The 8,672-nt window shown below is 39.8% G+C and overlaps 1 long non-coding RNA gene across 1 annotated transcript in view; it reads right to left on the minus strand.

Annotated features, from left to right (window-relative positions):
* Positions 1-2,661, minus strand: part of LOC110338603 — a 60,908-nt gene extending 58,247 nt beyond the window's left edge. The window contains exon 1 of the long non-coding RNA XR_002381304.1: positions 2,130-2,661. This is a non-coding gene — a long non-coding RNA (uncharacterized LOC110338603). The remainder of the gene's footprint in view (positions 1-2,129) is intronic.
* Positions 2,662-8,672: the final 6,011 nt, after the last annotated feature.

An 8,672-nucleotide genomic window follows, 5' to 3' on the forward strand; every position in this document is an offset into this window, starting at 1 on the left:
AAACGAAAAACTACCACAATATTAATTACCAAGAAGCCAGTTTTGCCCGGCGTGGTGGCGCATGCTTTTAATCCCAGCAGTCTGGAGGCAGAGGCAGGCAGATTTCTGAGTTTGAGGCCAGCTTGGTCTACAAAGTGAGTTCCAGGACAGCCACGGCTACACAGAGAAACCTGTCTCGAAAAAGAAAAAAAAAAAAAAAAAGGAAGTCAGTTTTATGCACCATGAAGGCTTGGAAATGAAATCATTATCACTTTACATAGCAAATATTCTAATTTGTAAGAAGAGATAGTATTGCAGATGGACCTGATATGTCCCCACTGAGCATCTGAAATTCCTTGAGAATGGAACTGTGTCTCACCTGTTATTGTTTCTCTAATACAATCCTTAAGTCAACAGACTATAAATAATGATAATGATAGACATTAATGAGACTTTACTATGAGTCAGACTGTCTTAAGCAATATGAACCCATTATCCTATTTAATTTCACAAATCCTTTAAGTACAAAATACTACTGTTATTCCAATGGGCTATGTTAGAAAACCTTTTCCTGAAGGCTGGCAAATAAATAATTTAAGCTTTATGACCCACAGTATGTCTGGTGAGACTATGGGGCCTTTACTCGTGCAGTGCAAAAGCAGTCAGAGGTGTGATGCACATAAAAGGGAGTGTGCATCCCAGACATGGATTTCAGCTCACACATTGCTGCTCACTAATCTCTGGTTTTGATTATACACTAATACTTAGCTCACTTGCTTGACAAGATGCAGAGCAAGACTGTGAACCTCAGATCCTGGTTTGTCTATTTTAAAACTTCCTTTCCTGCCTACTCTTTTATACTGCAGTGCCATTTTGTGACAGAAACTTTAAAAAAAATAAAGTCCTATTACATTGATCTTAATGGAGAAAAAATAATTGAGTCGTAGTTCATAAAGTCTACATATTTAGAAATTTTAAATCTCAATATATATTTAGTTTTAGTACAATAAAAATAATCCATTTGGAATATTGTTACTAGAGCTCCATCTACTTATTTAGTGAGTCTTATTGAAAGGAAGAGACCAGCTCTTGATGACCAAGAAGTCAAGGCGGGATTAAGGGCTGCATGTTTGACAGTTTGGACTCTTATCTGGAGTGGTCTCACCAAGTTCATGATCACTCTTTCAGGTTCTGACTCTACAAGGATGCATTTGACCCTTCCAGGTCTATTCAATCTCATTCTCATTCCTATTCAGTGCACTTCAAAATACCCTAGAATCAAGCTCATCTGTTTTCTTAAAGTAATTACAAAAGACTAACAATGATTCTGTTTTCACACTCACTTAGTTGAGGAAAAAAAAAACAAACCTGCTTTACAGCTGAGACACTGTCTTCTAATATTTAACAAGGAAAAAACATAAAAGAAAAATGCTGATACATTTTTTACTGGGCATAGAATAAATGACATTTCTGTGATGTTTCAACTATTATTTTCAGTAAACTGAAGGAATGAATAGCTATTCCACTGTTACTTATAATTCAGAGCTAGCACGTTTTAAAAAGAAAAAGACATGTGGCATCCGGAAAATGTAATTAATTTGATGGTATAAGCCTTCCTAAATTATCAAGTGTTCCCAGGAGCAGGCATGAAAAACTTAGAGAGAACATGTGCTGCCTTTATATTGTGTCATCTCCTCACAAACAGAAATATTTTAAGGTGCACCGCTCTTTTATGAAAGGATGTTCAAATTATTGTCTCCACTAATCATCAAGTCCACCTTTAAATGAGGTGATCGAGATTTGGAGTCACACACAAGCATTAGTGTCTCTGGGCTGTCATTCTTCTCATTAATGAACTGCTGCTTACAGAAATTAATTATGGGAGAAAGGTTGCAGTTACCCTCACCAGAAATGAAGTCCCCCAACTTCCACATCACGCAGGAAAGGAGAAGGAAATGCAAAGGTCCTTGGGCCTCAGTTCCCAAAGCTCTGCTCCTGTGCTCATTCTATCAGAATCAAGCCACAGACTCATACTGGGAGAACAACTGTTGGAAGGAATTGCAAATATTCACAAGAAGCAGATAACGCAGTTCAAGAAAGACAGAACAATGTGGTAGCTAGAACAATTCCCAAGGAAGTCAGAACTTTACATTCTGATCCAGTCTCTGAAAGATCAGGAGTCTCCTCCCTGGAGATAATGCTGCGGGAAATATTTAAAAAGTGGCACCAGGTTCCGGAGCTAAACCCAGCTACTCTCTGCCCCAGCCGGCTGGTGGACCATGCACTGGCAGGCTGTTCTTATCTCCTGGAGAGTCTCTGACTCAGAGCTCCAAAATCTCTCTACCCAGCTCGGTAAGTTCCCACTGGAGGATAGCTACCAGGCCACTGCCATACTTCAAAACTCCAATGGCCTTCTGTGGTGCACATCAGGCAAACCCACGCTTTGCCACCTTATTTTTTCTCTCTGAAACCCAGTCAAGCAGTTGCAGTTGCAGTTGCGTGAAGGACAACACCACACAAACTTGGGTCAGAAACAATGGTAACTCAATCACTGGGCACAACAACTAGAAACTTAATCTTGTAAGCCATATCAAACCTAAATCCTCCGGTGGCCAATCCTGGCAGATCCGCCATTGAAATAGGGAGACACTAGTAGCTACATCCTGTCCTTTCACAGTCCTCCTCCAAAAGCCCCTACCTCTCTCCTGCCTCCTTTCTTCCCCTGTTCAACCCAGAAGTTCTGCCTACTTTCCCAGTGATTGACTCCTTTACTCATTAGGGGATGGATCACAAGAAGTCACTTGAGTAAGTGACTCATTCATTGGTCAGACAACACCCCACCCCACCCCCACCCCCTGGAAAGTGGAATAAATATCAAAATACAAACAGCACCAGGGCCATCCACAACACTTCCCCCTTTCTGTTCATTTAAAAGGCTCTTTTATCTCAGATATAAATTGAGTATAACTATTACCATTTTGTAATTTATAAAGTACAAGATAGACTTAACACCCAGTCCATCATGTTGTCAATAAAATAGAACACTCTGTCATCTGTTCTAACTTGAAAGACTTATAATTCTACACCTGACTTATGTCCTGGCTTTAGATTGTATGCCAGCTGAAAACCATCCTCTCAAATCTTTTCTCTCAGTGTTAAATAGCCTGGGTTGGCTATGAGACTATAAGTAGTCTTTCAACCCTGTCAGAAATCCAAGAATGACCAACATTATCTGAAGATATAGGAAGCCTAACACAGCTTCCAGAACTGAGACAAGTTGGAGAGACAGCTGCCAGCTTATACAGCCCCAGTAAGTCAGGAAGTTGGAGCATCATTCTTCAACCTTCTGACCCAGGACCATCTGACAGGCCTTTGGAAAACAGGAATTATTAAGGACTAGCTTATTCTGTCTTGGCAGAACTATTCTGTCCTAACCTGTAAGTTGTATCCTTTCAAGTTGTACAGGTCTGTAGGAGAGACAGGCAATTTCTGCCCCGTGACCACCTAGGCACAATGTACCACTTCACCTGGAGTTGAGATGCTCAGCCGCTTCTTTGAATCCATGAATGGGGAGCTGTTACTAGCAGATTTGTCTCAACAACAAGTGAATAAATAACATTAAATGTCACATTCTGTGGATTTCTGGCACTTTTAAAAACCAACTATCTATGTAAAGTAATCTGGACTGCTGTCTGTTCATTACCTTAGCTATTTCTAATCAAAATATCTGAAAACAACCTAACAATAAACTCAGAGCACGAATTTGCTCTCTGGCCCTTAACTCAGGCTTAATCATCTCAGATCAGTTTATAATGCCATTTATAGAAGAACGGGGTCCAAGCCTTGTACCTACAAAATTTTTGTGTCCATAGAAGAAATTTATACCAATGAAACCTTGATTCCATAGCAAAATCAATTCTGGACCAAAATAAGAAATTATGACTTCTATTTAGTAACTATTGAAAAGATTTCTACCAAATGAGATTATGGCTACACAATCAATTCTAGCTATTTCCTCTCTGTTCCAATTATGACCATTTCTAAATTCCCTAGAAAGACAACCTTAGAATAACCACTCTAGCCCAAAGCCCAGGGAACTGGAATGATGACACTTCATAACTTCCTCAAGATGAATATGGGTGTTGAGATCTAGGGGTGGGGTAGGGAAAATGGGGGACTTGGTTGATCTTAAGAAGGCCATACCAACAATTGTATTAGTGTCTGATGTTTGTGCCCTGACTGGATCTGACTGAAAGCCCAAGACATCAGGAGTTCAAACAGGACAGTTCAGCATGTCTAATAATGAGACTCACCAAGGCTGTATATTCTGTAATATACAAATCTTAAAACAAAATTTTAGTATCATCAAGATAACTTTTTTGTTTTTCTTCAGGGGTTCTTATATCTGATCCATATTAGTCTGGAAGGTGTATAGACACTAATCATGTTTTCTAAAAACGCCAAGACAAAACCTTTCTCCCAAATCAGCATACCCTTGAGCCAGTGATGAGAAAAAAAAACAAACGTTATTTTTGACCTCACTCCCAGAGAAGTAATATAACCATAAAACTCAAAACCATACCCACTAGAAAATTAAAACAATTCAAAACAAACAAAGTAAACTAAAATACTGTATGTGCCTATTCTTGGGCTTTTTCTATTTTGCCACTCATGATAATAACCCAAAATTCCTGTGGAGCCCACATTAGACAGAATTTGAGTCTCCTGTAAGGCGTATGGTAGTGTGTTATAACAGCTCTGCTGTCAGTCACCCAGGCTTATTGTGGGCAGCAGTTCTGTGACTATAAACAGAAATAGAATAGTCTGTTCTGCAGACTCTACTAGGTTGCTGACACCATGATCAGCAGTGGTTTACTGACAGGCCAGCTTTAGGCACACATGGAGGAAACCACAACTTGTTATCTTTATCAGAGGTTTTGGCCTATCTATCTATCTATCTATCTATCTATCTATCTATCTATCTATCCTCATCTATGTGTCTCTATCTTTATCCAATCTGTATCTATCATCTATCTATTTATCATCTATCATCTATCCACTTTGTCACATCTCTCCATGTATCTGCATATTTCTCCCTCCCTCCCTCCTCTCTCTCTCTCTCTCTCTCTCTCTCTCTCTCTCTCTCTCTCTCTCTCTCTCTCTCTCTCTCTCTCTCTCTCTCTCTCTCACACACACACACACACACACACACACACACACACACACAGTGTGGACCTGGCTTCTTCAGCATAGGTCACTTAAGAGCTAATGTTGTCCCACAACATTTCTTATGAGCAATTGCCAATCAAAGTACTTCTAATTGACACAAGAAATCAGAAAGATATTGATGATATATAAGTTTTCCTTATTTTGTATGTATACATTCCATTTCTTTCCTTTCCTTGGGGTTGGGGAATGATACCTATTAGATATCTATGGAAAATAATAAAATAGCATCTAAAAGTTAGTAAATAAAGATAATCTTAGGTTTTATGAGAAATGTAAATGGAAAATATGCCATTTTGATCCTGTGTTAGAGAAAGGAGCTCTTTGATAAATTATGCTAATTAAAGCCACATTGACCTTAACAGAAACATGCTTAAATAGAAAAGTAAAGTATTTGAAAAGGGAGTTATTAGTATACTTACAAAATTATTGCAAACAACACATCAGTTTAAGAGAGTCCCTGAATGTCTGTTTAGAAAAAGGTGAAGGCTTTGTTTAAAATATTGTGGGGATTTTTATGCTTCCACAAAAATTAGGTTTGATTTCCTATCTCTTCATATAAGTGCTTTTACAAATGGATGTGGTTATATGACAGCACATGAATTTGTCAGGGACAGACAACAAGAGCCATATTTTGGAGTATGGACTCAGAGAGTCCCAGAATGGGACTACAGAATACAAGTTCAAGGTCCTGAACTCACAGATGAAGTTAATGATGTTCAAGGAAGCTAAAACCACCTTTCCAAACTTATATTCATAGAAGTCTTGAAGTCTTTCTGAAACAATCTGGATAGGTTGATTCAGGAGGGGCACCAGGACCTTGCATTTCTCAGAAGACCCTAGTGTTGCTGGGGGTGGCATGGTGGGCATCATCCACTGTTGGTCGGTCAGATGAGTGAGACATGGTCATCTTATGACATAGGATACCCTGGCCACTCGTAGAGACAGCAACTAGGTGCATCCTTCTCAGAGGTGACCTTCACTTACTTGGTAAATCCTGGATTCCCCAACTAACTTTCTGGGCTGATTTCTGGTTCTTTTCGGCCCATAGGACCCGGAGAATCTTCTGCCTCTCCTGTACCTCAGTTTCCTCATCTGTAGAAGAGCATTACCTGCCACAAAGTCTATGTCTTCACTTTATCATTTTGTCATTCACCTCTGATGTAACCTGTCATGAGTAAACACTGAAAAGTTACACTGATTACCAAATAACATTGAGCTCCGATGAATTTTGAGGAGTTTTTTATTTTACAGATATAGAACCTGATGCCCTATAAGAAAATCAGAACAGAATCAAAATTGTCAGTCTGCATTACTGACTGGGACACCAAGAGACCTGTTTATCAGACAAAGGCACACTGTCTATTTATTCTAGAGGGAAGAGAAAGTACATGAGCTAAGCAAGTAATTCACTTCGAGTACTGAATATTATCACTATTTCTTTTTTATTATTTATTTATATCTGTTGTGCTAATAACAGAACCCAGGACCGCACACATTCTGTAGGCTTAGCCCTACCCCAAGCTCACTTTTAATTGAGGGCAAGGATCATTCTGGCGTGCAGTTCAAAACTCACAGGTTAAATCATTGGCCAGTGACCTCCTAGCTACAAATCTATCAGCTCTAAGATTTGGTCCCAGGCTTGGCTGACCTGACTCTAAAACTTTTGCGAGACCAACAGATGAAAGCCCTCTGACATGGGAAGCAGGAGGTCTATGTTCAGATCTTTAGGGCAAGGCAATATGAGCTTCACGGTGTGTGCTTCTTAATTCCCCCAGCAAGTAAGCATACATTAGTGATTAGTGAGCTCATTGGTCAACATCTCAAAACTCATGAAAAAGTAGGACAGTCTTACAATTCTCTTTCACTTCAAAACAAGATACTTCCCTTGAATGAATGGACCTTTTTCCATTGTAGACAATGGTAGAGAGAAAAATCTAAAATTTTAGTATTACCTTCCCCCACTAGTATTTCAGGCTCTACCTCTCCTCTCTCCCATCCCTCCGTTTTATATTGTCTCTCAAAGGAACATCAGCATCATGTCTCCATAACTCATATTACTCTACGCTCTTGCTTGAGCTCTTTTGTGACTCACCATAAATACAGGAGTCTCTTAAGGATTAGTGGGTGATTTACAATTCTCTGATGATTTCACAGGGGAGATGAAAGAGGATTTACATTGGAAACACTTCAGCAACCTGCTGCAGAAATCATCCTCTAATTTTCCTTTTCTCCCCACTGTTCACTGATATCATTGATTCTCCACTTTGCATCTCATGGGAGCATCCAGATTGGCAGGCTTCTCTCCTCCTCCAAAGGCAACTTCTCACTGCCCTCCTGCTTCTCTTTTTTTAGGAAAAAATTAAATTTACTTTTCTTTTGGTGTAGGGGTGAATGAATACAATGGACATACCAAAGCATTATATGTGGAGGTCAGAGGACAATTCTCTCCTTCCACTGTGTGTAAGCCAGAAATTGAGCTCAGGTCACGAAACTCGGTAACAAATGCTTTTATCTATGGAACCATTTCATGAGATTTCTCCCACTTTTCTCAAGCCTCATGTAGAAATCTCTGTCTGTCTGTCTGTCTGTCTGTCTGTCTGTCTGTCTGTCTTGGGTGACTGGATATTTGTTGGAGGTGCAGCTAATCAGGACCTACGACTTCTGAAAGATGTTTAAGTTCTGGCTGTTTGTCATCACCATCACTCTGCTTCTGCCCCGATGGCATACAACATTGGAAGGACATGCATTTTTGCCAATGTTGGTCATCATGCTATTCCCCAATTATGCAGCTGCAGCAATGCTTATATATTATTACATTAATGTCAGAGTCTTAGGTTGGAGTTATGGATCAGGTATAGAGCACGTTTCCTCTTATAGCATATGCTAACTCTAGGTTCTATCTCTAGAATAAACAACTGTTTACAAAGTAGAATTATAACTGTATTTCTTTGAATCATGGGTAGATTTTGGCACACGAGTGTTTATCTTCACTTCTTATAGTACCTTGGAACACTTTTAAAGTAAACTAACCCTCAGATCGTTTCTATTATTTGTATATTTTCAATTAGACGTATCTGCCTTGAACTGCATTCAAGTGCATGTGCCTGCTGTGTAGGAAGCACCTTGACAGCAGTCGGTTACTTCTGGTTTAATTCCAGTTCTTCATGTGTGCTGGAACAGCGCCAGTAGCATCACAGCTGGCAAATGCTTGTTGAATGTGTGAGAACAAAAGCTCAACCCCAAGACAGGGTTAAATTCAAGCATCAGCTATGCCTGCATCCTTCTATTAGGCCAATAACACAAGCACCATCCCCCTACAGTCACAAGTCACTCTGTGCTCCAGAAACGCTGCAGGACAGGTAAAGATTTTCTTTCTGATGGCTCAATAGTTGTCGCTTCTACTCCCAGGTGGAAGGAGGGTGAGCCACAAAGTGACCCGGCTCCCTCTGCATTGATTAGCAGTC

Source organism: Mus pahari, chromosome 22 (genome assembly GCF_900095145.1).
Source record: "Mus pahari chromosome 22, PAHARI_EIJ_v1.1, whole genome shotgun sequence".
Classification (NCBI taxonomy): domain Eukaryota; kingdom Metazoa; phylum Chordata; class Mammalia; order Rodentia; family Muridae; genus Mus; species Mus pahari.